This window comes from Dasypus novemcinctus, chromosome 30 (genome assembly GCF_030445035.2).
Source record: "Dasypus novemcinctus isolate mDasNov1 chromosome 30, mDasNov1.1.hap2, whole genome shotgun sequence".
Classification (NCBI taxonomy): Eukaryota; Metazoa; Chordata; class Mammalia; order Cingulata; family Dasypodidae; genus Dasypus; species Dasypus novemcinctus.
The window spans coordinates 17,391,704-17,416,164 of record NC_080702.1 but is presented as its reverse complement, the minus strand read 5'-3'; the positions used below and the strand labels follow the sequence as shown (position 1 = coordinate 17,416,164).

Genomic DNA, 24,461 nt, shown 5'->3' with positions numbered 1-24,461 from the left:
TAGCCAAGAGGGCAGCAGCCCCTCCCCACATTGACACTGCAAGTCAACCGTGGTTTTCCCGTATCGATTCTCCTTTGCCTGAGCACATGCCCGTGCAACCCATGCACATGCTGTCTCCTGGCTCAGGGCTCAAGAGGTGTCATAACCCAATTCTTGAAGGGCATTAGATGATGAGGATATGAGACTGATGAACACCCCTGTCCTTAGTCAGGCAGAAGACTTAATTGGCTTTGTGTACACAGAATAATTTTGACTGTGACAGGACAAAGAATAAGTAAGTTCATGCTCCACAAAGAGATCAGAAATTGAGAGGTGAGTTATAAGTGGTTTTAGTACTAAGGCATATAGGAAGAAGAACATGCCACGCTTTGAGTGTCACATGCAGCTTACAAATCTAATGTAGACTTGTTTATACTGTTCCCCTGGGAAGAAGGTGGACAAAGGACATTAACATCTTTGATAGGTTATGATATCAACTATGCCTTCTTTCTTTCTGTGGAGGCTTAGTAAATTTTACATATGTCTCGGTCACGCGGGATCCTAAGTGATGAGAAATTAGGTTGACCTGGGGAACCTACACTATGGCTTTGATATTGTAAGCAGGAATCTTTCCTACAATTGCTCATGAAATGGGCCGTTGCTTCCTGCGAACCTGTAATCATCCTGGCAACTTTTAATTTGAAAGAGGTATTTAGAGCTGATTGGCTTCTTTTCACAAATATCTAATTTCTGGTCGGGGTTATCAGCAGGTAGCATATGGGGTCACTTTCTAGTTTAATAACGTTTTGTTTTTATGTTTCTCTTCATGCAGAGGGAATACAAGAAAAGAAAGGTGAGTGACATATCTTTCTATCTTAACCTGTACCTGATCGTTCAAAGTCCATTAATATCCCTTAAAGGAATTTTGAAGTTATCATAGTAAAATCAGAACTCCCAGGTAAAGAAATGCTTACTGCTCTTGTAAAAGCCTGCTGAACAGAGCAGGCAGAGTGTTTGTTGGTAGCTACCGACAGGTAATCGCTTCCATCTTCTCCGTAGTACCTGTGTTCCCGCTCCTCCTGATGCTCTGTGCTTCATTTCTCAAATTACCTATTTGTGACGACGTTGATTTCTTCATTTGTTCATCCATTCGTTCATTCAGTCACTCATTCAATCATTCATTCCTTCATTCATTTTTCTTTTATCTCAAGGCACAGAAAGAGAAGTGGTCACTTGATTAACATTTTAAAGAAGTGGGTTGTAGACACAGATGGTCTTGGTTCAAGTCTAGCTTATTTCTTAGAACCTTTGTGATTTTGTGAAAGCTTTTTGACCTCATTAGGCATGATACTTCTGAATTTGTAAGAAGCCTGTAATGATGGTATTTGTGTTATTAGAAAGTTCTGGCATCTAAAGCTCTCAATATCATGAGTTATTAATGGAAGCAGTAGGAGTTTTAGTGAAAATAGCTTTCATGGATTTAGTTATCGAACCTGCCAAACCCGAGACTGATTTAAGGAAATATGCAACAGTGCTTGCCTACAAATTGGAAAAACTCAACCTATCTATTTTTCACCCAGGTCTTCTTCTGTAATGGCTTTTGTTTCTGTTATCCTATTTTAAACATGCCTAGACCCCACAAACCTCAATTACAAAATAAAAGAGGTATCCATATGTCCCAGGCCTCCATGTGCCCAATTCCCCACAACATCTTCTCTTAGTGTGGTACATTCATTGCATTTAATGAAAAAGTTTTGGAGCACTGCTATGCTGCATGAATTGTCATTTACATTGTAGTTTGCACTATCCCTCAGTCCATTCAGTGGCTTAGAGCAGGATATATAATGCCCAGCATCTGACCCTTCCATATCGCTCAGGATATCTCTGAGTCCTTAAAGTCCCCCCATATCACAACTCTTCTTCCCTCGTCCCGCACTCAGTAACTCTGTGGCCACTGTATCCATGTCTTCCGCGAATTTTTTAATGGGACACATTAAAGTGTCAGTAGGAAGTATAATTCATCATCACATTGAATTATTCTACTACATAGATTTTTGGAGTCATATTGTCCTTGACATTGCCTCCTCCTAACTAATCATAAAATGGTGTCATGACACCAACAATCATTAACTTGTTCTGGAGAGATAGGAAAGGAATTGTTGATATTATTTACCTTTTGACTTTCATTTATTTGCTAATGTCAATTAATTATTTATCAGCTGAACTATCAAAGAAAAGTATGAGGTTTTAATTTAATATTTCACATTCACCTCCTATTTCCCTTTGAGGAAGACAATGCCATGGAGAAAAATGATAGAACCATTCAGGCTGCGTACAGGACAGGGTTCACCGCTAAGTTTATAACGGTGATGAATCACGGGTACCTGATACAGTTACGACACAACAAAGTGATTTCAAGAAAAATATTTTCAATTTCAAAGACCACAGTCCCCGCCACCTAGATTAAGCTGAGTAGGGCATGGAGACAGAAACCAAAGTGCACATCCAATCTTGTCTTCCCAGTACATGGGAAAGGTAAGTGCCCATTTCTTGGCTCTGAAATAACACTGGAGCAATGGCCCCATTGCACCCACTCCCTGTCCTAAGATGTGATACCACGGAAACGGAGTCAGCAATGGCTTTGCAGACTTGCTCTCAGATTGTTTCCCTGTCAGATGTAACCGGTACTCACATCAGGGTTTGGGGAATATCTCCACATTCACGTGGAGTCTGGCAAAAACCAATTCAGGAGGTGACTTCCTGTTTCCTCAGGGGCTCCCACCAGCACAAGAGGGCAACCGCCCCTCTGCACATGGACATTCCAAGACAACAGTCCATTTTCCCCCTGCACTCTCCTTTGCCTTAACATGGGCCCACAAGGCCCAGGGGACATTCTCTCTCTCGGCCAATGGCTCACCTGTTCCTTCTTACAACCCAATCCAAGAAGGGCACGAGACAGTGCCGCCATGAAAACAGAGAAAACCAGAGCTTTCAGTCAGGCATAAGCTTTATTTGGACTTGTAGACAGGGAAGCAAGAATCTTTGACCATGGCAGGCCAAAGAATGAGGCAGTAAGTGCTCCACAAAGATATCCGAAAATGAGAGGTGAGGTGCAAGGGGGTTCAAACAAGGACATTCCATAAGGACAGGAATATGTTTCCCTTAGGGGCATAGTAAACGCTTGCAAAACTTGTGTGGAGAAGTTCTTTCTGTGCTCTTGGAGGGCTGTTTACAAAGGAAACTAACAGATTTGGGAAGATTATGCTTTAGGATATCATCTATGCATTCTTACCCTTCTGGGGAGCATTATTAAATTTTAACTTCTCTGTGGGTTGATGCTGGCACATAAGTGCTGAGGAACCGTGGGACCTTGGGGACTCTCACTATGACATTGATAATGTAAGTAAGAAACTTCCTTACAAGTCAAGGTGAAAGAGACCATTGCTTAAGATTTCGGTGAAATGGTATGTAAAACTAGAATTTTTCAGGGGTCTTTATAGCCCATTTTCTTATTTTAATAAAAAGAGGTAACATCGGGTCTTGATTATTTGCAAGTAGTGTATGGGAATACTTTCTAACGCAATTCTGTTTTTATCTTCATTCAGAGAAAACAGAAAAGAAAGACAATGGTGAGTGATATTTATTTTTTGTCTAAGATAGTACTTGAACATTCAAAACACAGGAATCTTCGCAAATTGAACTTTAAAGATGGTAAAGGGAAATCAAAACTCAGGGATCATGCAGTGCTTTCCGATGTTGTAAAATAGGGTTTTGTGGCAGCTGAAATAACGTTGGCCTATTTGTAACCTTGTAGATGTAAATTTCTCAACATTGAGTTACTGTTCGGGTTAAGTAGAGGTTAAGATGAGGCAGCCTGCGCTATGCCATTACCGGGACTCTGAGTTCTTTCATCTGCCTCATTGTTTTCAAGTTCCGTGATTCCTTGTAATGTGGAAATAAACTCGCTGATTTGTGTTTGGAGTTTGAGAAACATTTTTGGAAAGAGAAAACAAAGGAGAAGTATCCCGAATGCACTGAGATTTCGATTGCGGTATAGAGGCACAATTGCATTTACAAAATCAAATCCAACTTCATATTCTAGCGATTTCCATGAAGAAGGCACTTGGTGCGATAAGAATACACAACTGTGGGATTTGGCCTATACACCAGGTCGTAGATTTCCTGAAGATGTGGTAATGGAGTTGAGAGCAGCGGTGATGAATGGAATGGGTAGGTCAATGAGAGCCCAGCAGGTGCAGGGCAGGGAGCAGAGAGAACACTACACTCTAGGTTGAATTAACCCATGATTCTATCAGGACTGACATGTATTGGCCAGGCTCTTCTGGAGCCGAAATCCCAGTCAAGACCAAAAGGTAGGTAGGCAAAACCCAGAAAATAGAATGTTCCATTGGGCATGCTCCGAGTATTGAAGACTGCCACCAAGGAGCATCAAGAATAGACCTACCACACCATGGAGCCTAGAGTGTCTACAACTGAAAGCAGGAGGAGTGCAACCAGTATCCATGTGGAATCTAAGCCCCCACTTGACATAGATGTGCAATGGACACAACCAATCCAATGTCCACAGAGAAAATGTGGAGTGGGTGTGGGAAGGGTAGCCATGGTGGCTGCTGGGTTTGGGGAATGGGAGGAAGAGATGAGATGTGGAGGCGTTTTCGGGACGTCCTGGGTGGTGCTTCACGGACAATTACGGGACATTGTAGATCCCCCCAGGGCCCACTGGATGGAACGTGTGAGAGTGTGGGCTATGATGTGGACCATTGACTAGGGGTGCAGTGATGCTCAGAGATGTACTTACCAGGTGCAATGGATGTGTCACGATGATGGGAGAGAGTGTTGCTGTGGGGGGAGTGGGGGGTGGGGGCGGTGGGGTGGAATGGGACTTCATATTTTTTCAATGTAATTTTTAAAAATAAATAAATAATTTTTTTAAAAAAACCATTAAAAAAAAAAAAAAGAAGTCAGAAGTCAATGGAACCCAGAGGAGGCAAGAGAGGCCACTATGTGCCATATGACCAAAAAGGCAAGGATCAAGGATTGCCAGCACTCAATCCCAGAGCATCACATGGCTTTGATGATGTTTTTCTTTGATTTTGGACTTCTCCTAGCCTCAAAACTGTGAACCAATAAATTCCTATTTTTTAAGCCAACCCATTGCATGATGTTTTATCAGCTGAGAAAGAATAACAGAATGTCCTCACTGCCAATCTAGATTTTGAAAGACAACATCATATTAGCTCTAATTTATGAAAGTAATTATGGAAATTACTGAATGATTAAAAAAAAAATCTCGTAACTGAAAAAAAAAAAATAGACCTATATTTCCGAACGTCGTTTTTACTGAAGTGTAAAGAAATAGTAAGATGATTACAGGGAAGTGGTTATGGAGAGAAAAGTGGAATGGAATCCACTTGGGAGATCCGCTCATTCATATAAGTAGATACATCCATAAGTCAAGCCTTCATAACTATATTCAGCATTAGATTTTACTGGATTCAGATTGTTCTTATTCTTTAGACATTAAGCAAAACCCTCACTCAGTTTTCTATTTAAAGACAACTTTCCTGGTGATGAAATGACTCCCATGCAACACTTCTTCATTCATCTATTTGTTTATGTAATTTTTAAATTATCTTTTTGGGATATTTAAATTTGTATTTAAGAAAATTCACACAAAATATATTCACAATTCCCAGAGAACCACCTCCCTTACACCTGCACACTGTTGCACGTATTAGCGAACTCCTAAATCATTGTGGCATATTTGCAGTCTGTGACAACTCGTGCCCACTTCCTGGACCTTGCACTAGGCAACCATCAAAAAGATGATGACGGACAGCGTCCAACCCCCAATACAGAGAGTGTTTAGAGATGCTGACAAGAGAATTCCTTTCACTTGCTCTTGGTATCCGGGTCCAAACTTATCCTGGTGCTCTCTGTTTCCTGTTAAGATTTATTTTGTGGTAATTATTTATTTATTCATTCATTCCGCCCTTCATTTACCCATTCATTCATTAATTCATTTGTTTACCTTTTCTAGCTTTCTTTGTGCATTCCCTCGTTTACTTTGTATGTTTTCCTTGCAGAGAAAAGTAAATGATTATTACCTTAATTGTTTAGGAGAGTAGGGTCCAGAGCCAGATTATCTGGCTTTATATTCCAGCTATTTTACTCAAAACCTCCATGATTTTGAAAAAGATTTTTAACCTCATATGGCACGCATTATTTTCTCAAAGTACTCTAACTGGGATGTTTATTGTTAGTGTTAAGATTAGTACTAACAAGTTCACATATCTAAGAAAACTTGTCATATATTGGATAATTAGTAGAAGTGGTAGCAGTGTTAAGAATAGCTTTCCTCATTTTAGCAAATAAGCCTGGCCAAGACAATATGGTGTTAGGGTAATATTCAGGACTCTATGGAAACAAAATGGGGCAATTCAACTGGTCAGGTTTTCCGCAGTTATTCCTGTGAATTTATACATTGGACACTTTCAGGTATCGTGTAGAAAATGTCAGTTCTCATCACAGTGAATATTTGCACTGAACATGATTTTTGTCGTTATACTGACCTGATAGAGCCTGGACCCTAAGTCATTATGAAATGTTGATTTCCATCACACCAGAAATCAGGAACCTGTTTGAGTAGCATTATGAAAGGAATTCTTGAAATATGTACATTTCTGTTTTCACTATGACTTGTTTTTCATCAGCGGAAATCTCAAAAATGGGCTGAGTTTTAATTTAACAACATATATTTACCTCATTATTCACTTTAACGAGGACAATCTAACCAGTAAAATTAATAACACTTTGCAACTTCTACCCAGGACATGGTAAAGGAGTAAATATACACTGCCATGAAGAGTCAGTTTCCCTGGGTCAGCCGTAACACAGAAATGTTAGTGGCGAAAAACTCTTGGGTTTTCCAGTACATGGCAAAGGGAAACCTGCCTTTATTGACTCTCAAATGACAACAGAATAGAGCCCAATACGAACAACACACTTCCTAAGATGGCATACACCAAAACAGAGTTAGCAGTGGTTTGCAGACTTGCTTTCAGAATATTTTCCCTATATTATTTAAGTGGAACTCACAGTAGGGATTTTAGGCTATCCCCATATTCACGTGGAGTTCAACAAAAATAATTGAAATGTTGAATTCATCTTCTCTCAGGGGTACCCACCTAGGGAAGAGGGCAGCAACCCCTCCCCACATTGACATTGCAAGTCAACCGTGGTTTTCCCCTATGGATTCTCCTTTGCCTGAGCACATGCCCGTGGGCCCCACGCACATTCTGTCTCCTGGCTCAGGGCTTAACAGTTGTCATAACCCAATTCTTGAAGGGCATGAGATGGTGAGGACATGAGAATGATGAACACCCCTGTCCTTAGTCAGGCAGAAGATTTAATTGACTTTGTGTACAGAGAATAATTTTTGACAGTTTCACGACAAAGAATAAGTAAGTTCGTGCTCCACAAAGAGATCGGTAATTGAGAGGGAGTTATAAATGGTTTTAGTACTAGAGGGAGAAGAACATGCCATGCTTTGAGTGTCACATGGAGCTTACAAATCTAATGTAGAGTTGTTTATACTGTGCCCCTGGGAAGAATGTGGACAAAGGACATTAACATCTTTGGGATGATTATAAGTTATGATATCATCTACGCTTCCTTTCATTCTGAGGAGGGTTAGTAAATTTTTACATGTCTCGGTCACGAGACATTTTATTTTACTAATTTTACTAAAAACCGAAGTGATGAGAAATTAGAAACGTACGTTCTGGGGACGTACACTATGGCATTGCTATTGTAAGCAGGAATTTTTCTTACAATTGACTATGAAATTGGCCATTGCTTCCCGCTAACCTGCGAACATACTGAAAACTTTTAATTTGAAAGACGTATTTAGAGCTGATTGTGTTCTTTTCACAAAATATCTAACTTCTGGTCTGGGTTATCAGCAGGTAACATATGGGGTCACATTCCAGTTTAATTATGTTTTGATTTTGTGTTTCTCTTCATGCAGAGGGAATACAAGAAAAGAAAGGTGAGTGATATCTCTTCCTATCTTAGGCTATACTTGATCGTTCAAAATCCATTAATATCCTTTAAATGAATTTTGGAGTCATCATAGGAAAATCAGAACTTTCACGTAAAGAAATGCTCACTGCTGTTGTAAAGCCCTGCTGAACAGAACATGCTGAGTGTTTATAGCTATGACAGAATAATTGTTTCCATCTTCTCTGTTGTACCTGTGTTCCTCTCGTCCTGATACTCTCTGCTTCATTTCTCAAATTATCTATTTGTGACGATGATTTCTTCATTTGTTCATTCATTCATTCAATCATTCATTCCTTCATTCATGTGTCTTTTATCTCAAAGGCAGAGAGAGAGATGTTATCGTTAGATTAACATTTTAAAGAAGTGGGCTCTAGACACAGACCGTCTCGGTTCAGGGTCTAGCTTATTTCTTAGAACTTTCATGATCTTGTGAAGCTTTTTCACCTCGTTAGGCATGATTCTTCTCCATTTGAAGAAACCTCTAATGATGGCATTTCGTTTTTAGAAAGTTCATGCATCTAAAGCTCTCAATGTCTTGAGTTATTAATGGAAGCAGTAGCAGTTTTAGTAAAAGTAGCTTTCATGGATTTAGTTATTGAACCTGCAAAACCCAAGATTGATTTAAGGAAATATATAAGACTGCTTGCATAGAAAATGGAACAACTCAACCTATCTAGTTTTCACCCTGGTCTTCTTCTGTACTTGCTTTTGTTTCTGTTATCCTATATTAAACATGCCTAGATCCCACTAAACCTTACATTACAAAATAAAACAGATATCCATATGTCCCAGGCCGCCCAGTGCCCAATTCTCCCACAACATCTTTTCTTAGCGTCGTACATATGTTGCATTTAATGAAAACATTTTGGATCACTGCTATGCTGCATGGATTGTAGTTTACATTGTGGATTGCACTCTCCCTCAGTCCATTCAGTGGGTTCGAGCAGGATATACAATGCCCAGCATCTGTCCCTGCGATATCACTCAAGAGAACTCCAAGTCTTAAGGTCTCCCCTTACCACAACTCTTCTTCCCTCTTCCCACCCTCAGTAACTCTGTGGCCACGATATCCACATCTTCTGTGAATTTTTTAATTGGACACTTTCAAGTATAACCTAAGAAATATAATTCCTCATCTGACTGAATTGTTCTACTACATATGGCATCAGAGTTTTATTGACGTTTATATTGCCTGCTCCTAACTAAACATAATAAGTTGTCATAACACCAAAAATCATTAACTTATTCCCGGAGATCCAGGAATGGAATTGTTGATAATTTTTACCTTTGACTTCATTTATCTGCTAATATCAATTAATTTTTTACAAGCTGAACAAATCCACGAAGAGTGTGAATTTTTAATTGAACATTTCATATTCATTTCATATTTCCCTTTGTGGAAAACAATTCCTTGGAGAAATATGATAACACAATTCAGGCTGTGTACAGGACAAGATTACGGGCTAAGTTTACAACCCTGGTGAATCTGTGTTACCTGATACAGTCTCCACGCAACAAAGTAATTTGAACAAAAATATTCTCAATTTCAAAGACCACACTCCACACCTAGTTTAAGCTGGCTAGTGCATGGAGACAGAAACCGAAACGCATATCTGACTTGGTTTTCCAATACATGGGAAAGGTAAGTGTCCATTTAATGGCTCTGAAATAACACTGGAGAACTGCCCCATTGTACACACTACCTGTCCTATGATGTGATGTCAGAAAAACGGAGTCAGCAGTGGAGTTGCAGACTTGCTTTCAGGTAGTTTTCCTATCATATTTAAATGCTTCTTACATCAGAATTTTTGGGGTATCCTGTATCCAAGTGGAGTGTGACCAAAGAAATTGAGTAGGTGAATTTATATTCTCTCAAGTGGTCCCCAGCAGCCACCCCTTCACACACGAATATTACAGGTCAATTCTGGTTTTCCCCTACGGATTCTCCTTTGCCTGAACACATGCCCTCCATGAGCAGTGCATATGCTCTGTCTGGGCTCAGGGCTCGCCAGCTCTTACACCCCAATTCTTGGTGGGCATGGGATGGAGAGGATATGACACTGAAGAACACACCTGGTATATAGTCAGGCATAAAATTTATTTGGACTTCTGGTCAAGTAAGGATCTTTGACAGTTGCAGGCCAAAGAATTAGTATGTTAATGCCTCACAAATATTTGAAAATGTGATGTGATTTATAAGTGGATTCAGAGCAAGCATATTCCATGGGGAGAAAAGAGTTCCTTTTAGGGATACACGAAGGTTAGAAAGTCGTGTGGAGATGTTTTTACTGAACCCCTAGGAAAGAGGTTGACAGAGGACATTATTAGAGAGGGGAAGATTATACTTTTTGATGTCATCTATGCATTCTTACCCTTCGCGGTAGGATAATTAAATTAAACCTACGCCTGGGTCACAATGGCTCCTAAGTGCTGAGGAGCTAGCGGGACCTTGGGAACCTCACTAATACGTTGATAATGTAAGCAGGAAATTTTCTTGCAATTCATCTTGAAATTGTCCATTGCTTAGTAAGTATGGAAAATTTTAGTCTCAACATTCCCGTTTACGGAGCCATTTATAGTTAATCCTGATTTTACTAAAAATATATTATTTCTGGTCTAGAATACCTGCAAGTAGTATATGGAGACACATGCTAACACATATTTGTTTATACCTTTATCTTTTCTCTACGCAGAGGAATTGAAAAAAGAGAAAGGTGAGTGATATTTATTTTTGTTTTACACAGTATTTGGTCCTTCAAAATCCAATACAAACCAGAAATGAAGTTTTAAATTAACCAAAGGAAAAGTCAAACCTCAGTGTTCAGGAAATGCTGTTTGATGCCGTGTAATAGTGTTGTGTGGCAATGAAAACAACTTTGGCTCTTTGTAAAATTGTAAATGTGAATTTCATCAGAGAGATAGTTGTTGGGGTTAAATGTAGGTTGAGATGTGTCAGTTTGAGCAATATGAGGACTGGGATTCTGAGTTCTTTCATCTACCTCATCTTTCTGATTTCACTGATCCCTTGTGCATTTAGATATGAACAGTCTAGTATGTTTTGGGGGCTTGAGAAACATTACAAGGAAAAAGGGAAAAAATTCCATGAAATGCCACATAACTTTAGACATGCAAAGAGTTTTGAACTTCATAGGAAGTGTACACAAGTATTATACTGAAATCACACATAAATCCCCTCATTTCACCTACACAAAGTTACCCTATTATTGATCTCTCCGACCAGTGAGGAATATCTTGTGCAGGTGACAAATCCTACTAACCTTTTCTTATTTCTGTCTCTCCCTCTCCCCCCTACCCTGTTGTTTTGGGTTTCTGTGTCCATTCGTTCCTTGATCTTCTGTATCTATTTCTCTTTGTGTGTTCTCTTCTTGGTTTTCTCTTCCAGGATTCCTCATTCTATCCTGGGGACCTCTGATGTGGAGAGAGATTCCCTGTCACTTGTACCTCCTCAGTGCCTGCTCTGGGCTGGGCTTCACCTGAACTCTCCTCTTCATCTCTCTTTTGTTGCCTTATCCTTTTGCTGCATGACTCCCCTGCACTGGCACTTGGTTACCACGCAGGCACTCAGCTCACCGGGGGGCACTTGCACAGGCACTCACTCAGCTCGCCATGTATGGAGTTGGTTCACACTGTCCAGTTCTTTGAGCTGGCCCTAGACAACTAAAAAAGTAACGATGATAGATCGTTTCCCCCCCAAATGCAGGAAGTGTTTGCAGCTACTGACAGGATAATCCCTTCCATCTGTGCTGTCATATCTGGGTCCCTTATCCTCTAGTGATCCTCATGTTTTTCTTTAAAGTTTTATTCATTCATTCATCCATTCCCACATGCTTTCCCTCATTGATTTTTGTTAATCTCAAGATGTAGAATATTTGTTCTAATATTAATTTTGTAGAGGAGTAGACTGTAGGTTCGGATTGCCTGAGTTTAAATTTCAGCTCTGATGATTAGAAGCTTCATGATTTCGTAAACATTTTTAACTTTTTGGAAATTAAAAGAAATTTTAGAGAGTGTAATAATGGTATTCATGACATAGACTTGTAATCAGTATTAAATTTTCATATATCTGAAAACCTTGAGTCATTAGTATGAGTGGCAAAAGTAGTGGCAATAATAGCTTTTGTTGGTTTAGTTGCTGAACCTGGAAAAGACAAGTGTTTTTAGGCAATATTCAGGAATCCATGAAAACAAACAGATCAATGCTACATATACAGTGTTCATTTAGGTCCTTCTGTGAATTTATACATGGGACATGTACATGGTTTTGTTATTATATCTATGTAGACACAGCCGGGTCCTCACTAATAGTGAAATGTTGATTGTCACAACCAGAAAAATCGTCTCCATGGAGAGCTCGATTTATGAAATGCCTTTTGATATTAAATACTGTTCTGTATTCACTGTTATCCACTAATTTCCACTTCTTTTTTTTATCAGCTGTGCGCTCCCTGGTAAAGAAATTAGGTAAGCGTCCATTTGGTGTTTTATATTTACCTGGATGATTCCTTTTAGGGAAGACAATTTTATAGTGCGAGTGAATAACACAATTCCACATCTGTCCAAGATTTGGTTGTGATCTAAATTTATACTAGCCCTTATATGAAGGTTTCAGTTTTACTTGTTTGAGTGTCTACACACCAACCTTACTGGACCAAAAATATTTTGAACTTCAGAGTCCACACTCCAGCCCCAAATTCAACCACCTGGGCCATGGTGTCCAAAACCAATGTGCGCATACCATTTGGTGCTCTCAATACGTAGGGAAAGTGAGGCCACCCTTTATTGCCTCTGCAACGAAAAAGGAGAGCTGGCCCCCTGCACAAAATACATCCCTTAGTATTTGATAAACAACAAAGGCAGGCTATCAGGGCTTTTGCTGAGTTGCTGCTAGATTGTTTTGTTTATCTTCGTTAACTGCTCCTCCCAGCAGAGTTTGTGCAGCATCCACATACTCACGTAGTGTTCCACACTGTCAATAGTGTAGGTGACCCTATGCTCTCTCCATGGTCCCCACCACCTCAAGAAGACAGCCACCACTTCCCACTTGGATAAACAAGTCAACCCTGGATTTCCACTGTGGACTCGCCTTTGCATGAGCACATGCCCACAATGAAAGAGCGGTCATGCTGTCTCCTGGCTCAAGGCTTGCCAATGTTTTAAAACCCACTCCCGAAGGGCATAAGATGTTGAGGCTATGGGAACAAAGGACATACATGGCCTCTGGTCAGGCCATAGCTTCTTTGGTACCTGTGGACAAGGCACTGTGTTTCACAGTGGCTAGTCAAAGAATAAACAAATTTGCAACTGCCCAAAGAGAAGAGAAAATGAGACGTGTATTTAAGTGTTTTCAGAACAAGAGCACTCCATCGCGTAACAGAAAATGAGTTCTTGATATTGTCATGTGAAGCTTACACATGGGGTGGGAGATGTTTTTACAGCACTCTTAGGAAGGATGTTTACACGGGACATTAACTGCTTTTGGAAGATTATAGTTTATACCATCTATGCATTTTCCCCTTCTGTGGAGTGTTATTAAACTTTAACTTATATCTAAGGTCAAGCGGGCACCTATGTGCTGAAGACTTAGGAGGACCTGAGGCACTCACACTAATACATTCCTAATGTAAGCAGGAATGTTTATTACGATGGACCATGAAATTGGCTATTGCTTGCTACGTATGTGAAATTATATTGACTATATTTCGTCATAAAGATGTAGTAGTTGGTAGTTTTCTTCTTTTTATTAAAACATGAAACTGTTCTAGACTATCGGGAGGTAGCCTATGGGGATGCTTTTTTTAAAACTTATTTTTCTACTTTATTTTATTTTAAATGTTACATTTAAAAAATACGAGATCCCCATATACCCAACTCTCCCTCTCTAACATAATTTTTGATAAGTTTTTCTTTTTTTGGAGACAATAGAAAAGAATGATGATACTATTTGTTTTTGTCTTAAACAGTATTTGAACTTCAATATCCAATATTACCTATATTTGAGGTTTAAATTAACTACAGAAAAATCAGTCCTCACAGTAAATGAATTGCTTATTGATGTTCTAAAATTGTTTTGAGTGTGAAGATAATATCTTTCATCTACTTGTAAAATTGTAAACGTAAGTTTCTCAAGATAAAAATAGTTTTTAGTCTCTAATGAAGGTTAAGATCTGTCAGCTTGTCCTCTGCGAGGATTGGGACTCTGAGTTCTTTCATCTGCCTCATTCTATAAATCATTCAATCATTCCTTGTGCATCACTTTTCAAGTATGTGGTTCCCCTGTGCAGTGAAGTCTCTATTATGGAATAGATTTAAAATTTCATATACAAAATAAATACCAAAGTAATATTCTAATGAGGGTCATGAAGAGGAACTTTGGTGTAACAAGAATATACACTAGTGGGATTTGGCCTGTATATGAGGTCATAGATTTTCTGAAGAAATGCTAATGCAACTGAGATCAGTGTTAATGAATAAAACAGGAAGGTCAATGATAGCCCATCACGTGCAGGGCAAGGGCTATAAAGCACACTACACTCTGGGTTGAGCAAACACATGTTTCTATCAGGTTCACATATATTGTCCAGCGAGTTCTGCTGCAGAAAACACAGTCAAGACTAAAATGATTGTAGTCAAAGTCCAGGAAAGGCAAAGTTTCTTTGGGTATGCTAAGAGTTTTGAGGACTACAGGCAAAGGAACATCATGAATAGGTTTATATTTTAAAATGCCATTTGTATCGAGTACCAAGAATGGATTAGATGATTACAGTGATATGGTTGCAGAGGGAAAAGTTAAATGGAATCCCCTTGGGAGATATACTCATAAAAATAAATAGGTCCAAAGTGCAATTCATGTTAACATTTAATATTCAATGTAAGTTTTTCAGAGTCACAAACTGCATTTATTATTTGGTCATTATGCAAATCCTTCAGTCAGTTACATTTTTAATGAAAATTTTTCCAGTGAAGAATGAATTCCCTCTAACTCTATTTTTTTTAGTTAGCTGTTTATTTATATTTTAAACGTAACTTTTAGAGAATTTTAGGTTTACATTTGAGGAAAAATGCACAAAAATTATAAGGAATATACATATAGCCCCCTCCGTTACAACACCACACAGTTACCTGTATTATTTAACTCCTAAATTATTGCAGTGTATTTCAGACAGGTGACAATTCCTACTGTCCAGTTTTATAGGATCCTGTTAGAAAACTGAAAAAATGATGCTGATGGACTGCTCCCGTTCCTAAAATGGGGACTATTTGTAGCTGAAAAATGTATAATTCCTTCTACCTGCTTTGCGGTATCTTGGTCCTCTCTCATCCTGGGTCCCTCTCTTAACTTTTAACATTTATTTAATTATTTATGAATTTATTTACCCGTGTTTATTCATCCTTTCATTCATTTCCTCAGTCATTTCAGTTTATCTCAAGGCAGAGAAAAGAGATTACTAGATATGTTTCTAAGTCCATAGGCTATAGATTCAGAATATCTGGGTTCAGATTGCAGCTCTATTACTTAGGAGGATCATGATTACGCAAAAGATTTTCAACTTCCTATGGCATATTTTTTAATTTTAAAAAGACTATAATAATGGTATTTATGAATACAGTTATACTCAATATTAAAAATTTCATATATCCAGAAGATTGATATATATTGAGTTATGAATGGTACTGGTAGTAGAAGGAGTAATAATAGACTTGATGGTTTCAGTTATTTAGCTGGGAAAGTCAAGGTGGTTTTAAGGCAATATTCAGGAACTAGGAAAAATAGAATAGATGAACTCTAACTATCGGGTTTTCCCTCAGATCCTTCTGTGAAGTGATCAATTGGACAAATTAAAATATCATGTAGGAAATATCATTTATCATCAGACTAAATTATTCAACTCCACAATTTTTTTTCAGTTATATTGAACAAGACACAGCCTGGTCCTAACTAATCATAAAATGTTGATTTCCATAGCACCAAAACACATTACTTGTTCAAGATCTATGAAAGGAATTTATGATATTAGTTCCACTTCTATTTCCACTATTACCTGCTAAGTTTCATTTAGTTTTTGAATCAGCTGAACTCTCAAAGGAATGTGTTAAGTTTTAATTTAGTGTTTTATATTGACCTGGTAAATCCCTTTAAGGACGACGATTTCACAGAGAAAACAAAGACAATTCAGGTCTGAACAGGGAATTGGTAAGAAATAATTTGCACTACTCTGATGAATAGGTTTTACTTGATCCATTCTCCACAAACCAAAGTTACTGGAATAAAATTATTTTGATGTTCAAAGTCCCAACTACACCCCAAAATCAAACTTAACCAGGCCGTGGAAAACAAAAAAAAACAAAATACACATGCCATTTAGTTTCACCAGTACATGGGCAATGGGAGCCACCTATTATTGGCTCTGAGATGACACTGGGGAATGCCCCTCCTTGCACACACTATAATTCCTAATATGCGATACAGCATGAATAGAGTGAACAAGGTTTGCAGATTGCTTCCAGACCATTTTCCCTGATTTGGTTAATGGCGACTCCCTTTATGGATTTTTGAGGGCATCCCCATACTCACGTGGAAGTCCACCACTGTCAATCACGTAGGTGACCCCATACTCTCTAAGTGGTCCCAATTGTCCAAGAGGGCACTCACCCCTTCCAGCATGGACATTGCAAGTCAGCCATGGATTTCCGCAATGGATTCTCCTTTGCCTGAGCATATGCCCACAATTGCCAGGATTCATTCTGTCTTCTAGCTCATGGATCACCAGGGCTACACAAAGAGATGAGAAAACAAGAGGTGACGGACAAGTGGTTTCAGAACAAGGGCATTCCATGGGAAGGAGAACAGAGTTCCTTTGAGGGTGACATGAAGATTACAATTCAGATGTGGAGATGTTTTTAATGCACTCCAAGGAAGTTTGTTTTCAAAGGACTTTAACAGCTTTAGGAAGATTATCGTTTATGATATCTATATTTTCTTCCAATCTCAGGAGGGTTAATAAAATTTTACATGTGTGTAGGTCATGTGGGAACCTAAGTGAGGAGAAATTAGGGGGATCTGGGGAACCTACACTATTACATTGATATTGTAAGCAAGAATTTTTCTTAGAATTGGTCATGAAATTGTCCATTGCATCCTATGAACCTGACAGCATATCCACAACATTTAATTTGAAAGAGGTATTTAGAGCTGATGATCTTGTTTTCACAAAATATCTAATCTCTGGTCTGGCTCATCAGCAGGTAGCAAATAGGGTCACTTTCTAGTATAATTACATTTTGATTTTATATTTCTATTCATGCAGAAGGAACAGAAGAAAAGAATGGTGAGTGATATTTCTTTCTATCTTAGGCTGTATTGGAGCTTTCAAAATCCATTAACATCTCTTAAATGAATTTTAAAATTATCATAGCAAAACCAGAACTTACAGATAAAGAAATGCTTATTGATCTTGTAAAACAGTGCTGAACAGAAAATGCAGAGTGTTTGTAGCTACTGACGGAATGATTGCTTCCATCTTCTCTGTAGTCCCCCGGTTCCCTCTCCTCCTGGTGCTCTGTGATTCCTTTCTCAAATTATTTATTTAGTTGTGACAATGCTTATTTCTTTATTTGTTCATCCATCCATCCATTCATTCGCTCATTCAATCATTCATCCTCAATACAGAGAAAAGTAAGCGATTATCAGATTCACTATTGAAGGAAGTGGGCTCTAGACTCAGATGGCCTTGGTAGAATTCTAGTTTATTTATGAGAAGTTTCATGATTTTGTGAAAGATTTTTCACCATATAAGGTATGATTTTTCTGAATTTGGAGACTATAATGATTGTATTTATGTTATTAGAAGGTTCATACATCTAAATCTCCACATCTCTTCAGTTATTATTAGAAGCAGTATTAGTTGAAGTACTGGTAGCTTTCCTGATTTTAGTTATTGAACCTGGAAAACACAAGATAGATTTAAGAAAATATACAATTTTCTTTGGCAACAAACTGGAACAACTCTATCTAGTTTTCACCCAGTTCTTTTTTCTTTAATTCTTTTTTTTTTTTTTTTGGTTATCTTTTTTAAAAGATGCATAGATACACAACAAATTGTATTAAAAATATAAGGGGTATCCATACAGCCCACTCCCCCACAGCACCCAATTCCCCCACAACATCTTTTATTAGTGTTGTACATTTATTTCATTTGATGAATATATTTGGGAGCAGAGCCACACAGCATGGATTATAGTTTACATTGTAGTTTACACTCTCTCTCAGTTCATTCAGCGGGTTATGGCAGGATACATAATATCTAGCATCTGACCGTGACATATAATTCAGGACAACTGCAAGTCCTTAAAGTGCCCCCATATCATGACTCTTCTTCCCTCTCCCTGCTCTCACTAAACCTCTGTCCACTGTATCCACGTCTTCCGTGATTTTTAAAATTGAACAATATTAATTTTAATGTAGGAAGTGTAATTCCTCATCAGATTGAATTATTCTACTGCATTTATTTTTGGAGTAATATTATCATTGACATTGCCTCCTCCTAACTAATCATAAAATGTTGTCATGACACCAACAATCATTACCTTGTGTCTGGAGAGTTAGTAAAGGAATTGTTGATATTATATAACTTTTGACTTTCATTTATCTCCTAATGTCTATTAATTATTATGAGCTGAATTATCAAAGACAATTTTGAGGTTTTAATTGAATATTTCACATTCACCTCCTATTTCCCTTTGAGGAAGACAATGCCATGGAGAAAAATGAAAGCACCATTCAGGCTGTGTACAGAACAGGGTTCACCGCTAAGTTTATAATGGTGATGAATCACGTGTACCTGATACAGTTTCGACACAAAAAAGTAATTTCAAGAAAATATTTTCAGTTTCAAAGATCACACTCCCCGACGCCTAGATTAAGCTTAGTAGGACATGGAGACAGAAAGCAAAGTGCACATCCGATCTTGTCTTCCCAGTACATGGGAAAGCTAATTGCCCATTTCTTGGCTCTGAAATAACACTGGAGCAACGGTCCCATTGCAAGCACTCCCTGTCCTAAGATGTGCTACCACGGAAATGCAGTCAGCAGTGGGTTTGCAGACTTGCTCTCAGATTGTTTCCCTGTCAGATGTAACCGGTACTCACATCAGGGTTTGGGGAATATCTCCACATTCACGCGGAGTCTGGCAAAAACCAATTCATGAGGTGACTTCCTGTTTCCTCAGGGGCTTCCACCAGCCCAAGAGGGCAGCCGCCCCTCCCCATATGGACATTCCAAGACAACAGTCCATTTCCCCCCTGCACTCTCCTTGGCCTTAACAGGTGCCCACAAGGCCCAGGGGACATTCTGTCTCTCGGTTCATGGCTCACCTGTTCCTTCTTACAACCCAGTCCAAGAATGGCATGAGACTGTGCCGCCATGAGAACAGAGAAAACCAGAGCTTTCAGTCAGTCATAAGCTTCATTTGGAGTTGTAGACAGGGAAGCAAGAATCTTTGACCATGGCAGGCCAAAGAATGAGGCAGTAAGTGCTAGACAAAGATATCCGAAAATGAGAGGTGAGGTGGAAGGGGGTTCAAACAAGGACATTCCATAAGGAGAGGAATATGTTTCCCTTAGGGGCATAGTAAACACTTGCAAAACTTGTGTGGAGAAGTTCTTACTGTGCTCTTGGAGGGCTTTTTACAAAGGAAACTAACAGATTTGGGAAGATTATGCTTTAGGATATCATCTATGCATTCTTACCCTTCTGGGGAGCATTATTAAATTTTAACTTCTGTGTGGGTTGATGCTGGCACCTAAGAGCTGAAGAAACCGTAGCACCTTGGGGACTCTCACTATGACATTGATAATGTAAGTAAGAGACTCCCTTACAAGTCAAGGTGAAAGAGACCATTGCTTAAGATTTCGGTGAAATGGTATGGAAAACTAGAATTTTTCAGGGGTCTTTATAGCCCATTTTCTTATTTTAATAAAAAGAGGTAACATCGGGTCTTGATTATTTGCAACCAGAGTATGGGAATACTTTCTAACGCAATTCTGTTTTTATCTTCATTCAGAGAAAACAGAAAAGAAAGACAATGGTGAGTGATATTTATTTTTTGTCCGAGATAGTACTTGAACCTTCAAAACCCATGAATCTTCACAAATTGAGCTTTAGAGATGGTAAAGGGAAATCAAAACTCAGGGATCATGAATGCTTTCCCATATTGTAAAATAGGGTTTTGTGGCAGCTGAAGTAAATTTCGCCTATTTGTAAACTTGTAGATGTTAATTTCTCAACACTGAGTTACTGTGCGGGTTAAGTAGAGGTTAAGATGAGTCAGCCTGCGCTATGCCATTACCGGGACTCTGAGTTCTTTCATCTGCCTCATTGTTTTCAAGTTCCCTGATTCCTTGTCATGTGGAAATAAACTCGCTGATGTGTTTTTGGAGTTTGAGAAACATATTTGGAAAGAGAACACAAAGGAGAAATATCCCGAATGCACTGAGATTTCGATTGCGGTATAGAGGCACGATTGCATTTACAAAATCAAATCCAGCTTCATATTCTAGCAATTTCCATGAAGAAGGCATTTGGTGCAGTAAGAATACACAACTGAGGGATTTGGCCTATACACCAGGTCATAGATTTCCTGAAGATGTCCGAATGTAATTGAGATCAGCGGTGATGAATGGAATGGGTAGGTCAATGAGAGCCCAGCAGGGACAGGGCAGGGAGCAGAGAGCACACTACACTCTGGGTTGAATTAACCCACGATTCTATCAGGACTGCCATGTATTGACCAGGCTCTTCTGGAGCTGAAATCCCTGTCAAGGCCACAAGGTAGGTAGGCAAAACCCAGAAAATAGAATGTTCCATTGGGCATGCTCAGAGTATCGAAGACTGCCGCCAAGGAGCATTAAGAATAGACCTATATTTCCAAACATCATTTTTACTGAATGCAAAGAAATAGTAAGATGATTACAGGGAAGTGGTTATGGAGAGAAAAGTGGAATGGAATCCACTTGGGAGATCCGCTCATTCATATAAGTACATAGATCCGTAAGTCAAGCCTTCATAATTTAATAGTCAACATTTGATTTTTCCAGTTCTCAGATTGTTCTGATTCTTTAGTCATTGAGCAAATCCCTCGTTCAGTTTTCTATTTAATGAAAATTTTCCTGGTGTGGAAAGGATTCCCATGCAACACTTCTTCATTCATCTATTTGTTTATTTAATTTTTAAACATTCTTTTTGGGATATTTTAGAATTATATTAAAGAAAATTCACACAAAATTTATTTGCAATTCCCATACAAGCACCTCCCTTACACCTGCACACTGTTGCACGTATTAGCGAACTCCTAAATCATTGCGGCATAATTTCTGCCTGCGACAACTCCTACTGCCCATTTCCCGGACCTTGCAATAGGGAACCATCAAAAAGATGCTGATGGACAGCATCCGACCCCCAAAACAGAGAGTATTTAGAGATGCTGGCAAGAGTTTCTTTCACTTGCTCTGTGGTATCTAGGTCCCATCTCATCCTGGTGCTCTCTGTTTCCTGTTAAGATTTATTTTGTGGTAATTACTTATTTATTCATTCATTCAGCCCTTCATTTATCCATTCATTCATTAATTCATTTTTTTACCTTTTCTGGCTTTCTTTGTGCATTCCCTCGTTTACTTTGTATGTTTTCCTTGCAGAGAAAAGTAAATGTTTATTAGCTTAATTGTTTAGGAGAGTAGGGTCTAGAGCCAGATTGTCTGGCTTTATATTCCAGCTATTTTACTCACAACCTCCATGATTTTGCAAAAGATATTTAACCTCTTATGGTACGCATTATTTTCTCAAAGTACTGTAATTGGGATGTTTATTGCTAATGTTAAGATTAGTACTAACAAGTTCACATATCTAAAAAATTGCCATATATTGGATAATTAGTAGAAGTGTTAACAGTGTTAAGAGTAGCTTTCCTCTTTTTAGCAAATAAGACTGGCCCAGACCAAATGGTGTTAGGGTAATATTCAGGACTCTATGGAAACAAAATGAGGCAACTCAACTGGTTTGGTTTTCCACAGTTATTCCTGTGAATTTATACATTGGACACTTTCAGTTATCGTGTAAAAAATGTAAGTTCTCATCACAGTGAATTATTGCCCTGAACATGATTTTTGTCGTTACACTGACCTGATAGAGCCTGGACCCTAACTAATCATGAAATGTTGATTTCCATCACACCAGAAATCAGGAACATGTTCCTGTAGCATTATGAAAGGAATTCTTGAAATATGTACATTTCTATTTTCACTATGACTTGTTTTTCATCAACAGAAATCTCAAAAATGGGCTGAGTTTTAATTTAACAATATATGTTTACTTCATTATTCACTTTAAGGAAGACAACCCAACCAGCAAAATTAATAACACTTGGCAGCTTCTGCCCAGGACATGGTAAAGGAGTAAATCTACACTTCCCTGAAGAGTCAGTTTCCCTTGGTCAGCCGTAACACACCAAAGTTACTGGGGAGAAAAATCTTGCCAACTCTAAACAAAATTGACAAGGAAATGGAGACAGATACCAAAACACACATAGTGTTGGTTTTTTCCAGTACATGGGAACGGGAATCCTGCCTTATTGACTCTCAAATGACAACAGAAAAGAGCCCTGTATGAACAATACACTTCCTAAGATGGGATACACCAAAACAGAGTCAGCAGTGGTTTGCAGACTTGCTTTGAGAATGTTTTCCCTGTAGTATTTCAGTGGTCTCACAGTAGGGATTTTAGGCTATCCCCATATTCATGTGGTGTGCACAAAAATCAATCGAAATGTTGAATTCATCTTCTCTCACTGGTCCCCACCTAGCCAAGAGGGCAGCAGCCCCTCCCCACATTGACAAGGCAAGTCAACCGTGGTTTTCCCGTATGGATTCTCCTTTGCCTGAGCACATGCCCGTGCACCCATGCACATGCTGTCTCCTGGCTCAGGTCTCAAGAGGTGTCATAACCCAATTCTTGAAGGGCATGAGATGGTGAGGACAGGAGACTGATGAACACCCCTGTCCTTAGTCAGGCAGAAGACTTAATTGGCTTTGTGTACAGAGAATAATTTTGACAGCGACAGGACAAAGAATAAGTAAGTTTGTGCTCCACAAAGAGATCAGAAATTGAGAGGTGAGTTATAAGTGGTTTTAGTACTAGGGCATATAGGGAGAAGAACATGCCACGCTTGGAGTGTCACATGCAGCTTACAAATCTAATGTAGAGTTGTTTATACTGTGGCCCTAGGAAGAAGGTGGACAAAAGACATTAACATCTTTGGGAAGATTATAGGTTATGATATCATCTATGCTTTCTTTCTTTCTGTGGAGGCTTAGTAAATTTTTACATATGTCTCGGTCACGCGGGAACCTAAGTGATGAGAAATTAGGTTGACCTGGGGAACCTACACTATGGCTTTGATATTGTAAGCAGGAACCTTTCCTACAATTGCTCATGAAATGGGCCGTTGCTTCCTGCGAACCTGCGATCATCCTGACAACTTTTAATTTGAAAGAGGTATTTAGAGCTGATTGGCTTCTTTTCACAAAATATCTAACTTCTGGTCGGGGTTATCAGCAGGTCACATATGGGGTCACTTTCTAGTTTAGTAACGTTTTGATTTTATGTTTCTCTTCATGCAGACGGAATACAAGAAAAGAAAGGTGAGTGACATCTCTTTCTATCTTAGGCTGTACTTGATCGTTCAAAGTCCATTAATATCCCTTAAATGAATTTTGAAGTCATCATAGCAAAATCAGAACTCCGAGGTAAAGAAATGCTTACTGCTCTTGTAAAACCTGCTGAACAGAACAGGCAGAGTGTTTTTAGCTACCGACAGGTAATCGCTTCCATCTTCTCCATAGTGCCTGCGTTCCCTCTCCTCCTGATGCTCTTGCTTCATTTCTCAAATTATCTATTTGTGACGATGTTGATTTCTTCATTTGTTCATATATTCATTCATTCATTCACTCATTCAATCATTGATCCCTTCATTCATTTTTCTTTTACCTCAAGGCACAGAAAGAGAAGTGGTCATTTGATTAACATTTTAAAGAAATGGGCTCTAGACACATTCGGTCTTGGTTCAAGTCTAGCTTATTTCTTAGAACCTTCGTGATTTTGTGAAAGCTTTTTCACCTCGTTAGGCATGATTCTTCTGAATTTGAAAGAAGCCTCTAATGATGGTATTTGTGCTATTAGAAAGTTCTGGCATCTCAAGCTCTCAATGTCTTGAGTTATTAATGGAAGCAGCAGGAGTTTTAGTGAAAATAGCTTTCATGGATTTAGTTATTGAACCTGCCAAACCCAAGACTGATTTAAGGAAATATGCAACAGTGCTTGCCTACAA

The 24,461-nt window shown here is 38.8% G+C and overlaps 1 long non-coding RNA gene across 1 annotated transcript; it reads left to right on the top strand.

The window, feature by feature from the left end:
- Nucleotides 1-10,755: 10,755 nt before the first annotated feature.
- On the top strand, nucleotides 10,756-20,168 carry LOC131276631 (uncharacterized). The gene is made up of 4 exons (XR_009184087.1): nucleotides 10,756-10,778; nucleotides 12,520-12,546; nucleotides 17,391-17,411; nucleotides 20,145-20,168. It is a non-coding gene; the product is annotated as an uncharacterized lncRNA (long non-coding RNA).
- Nucleotides 20,169-24,461: the final 4,293 nt, after the last annotated feature.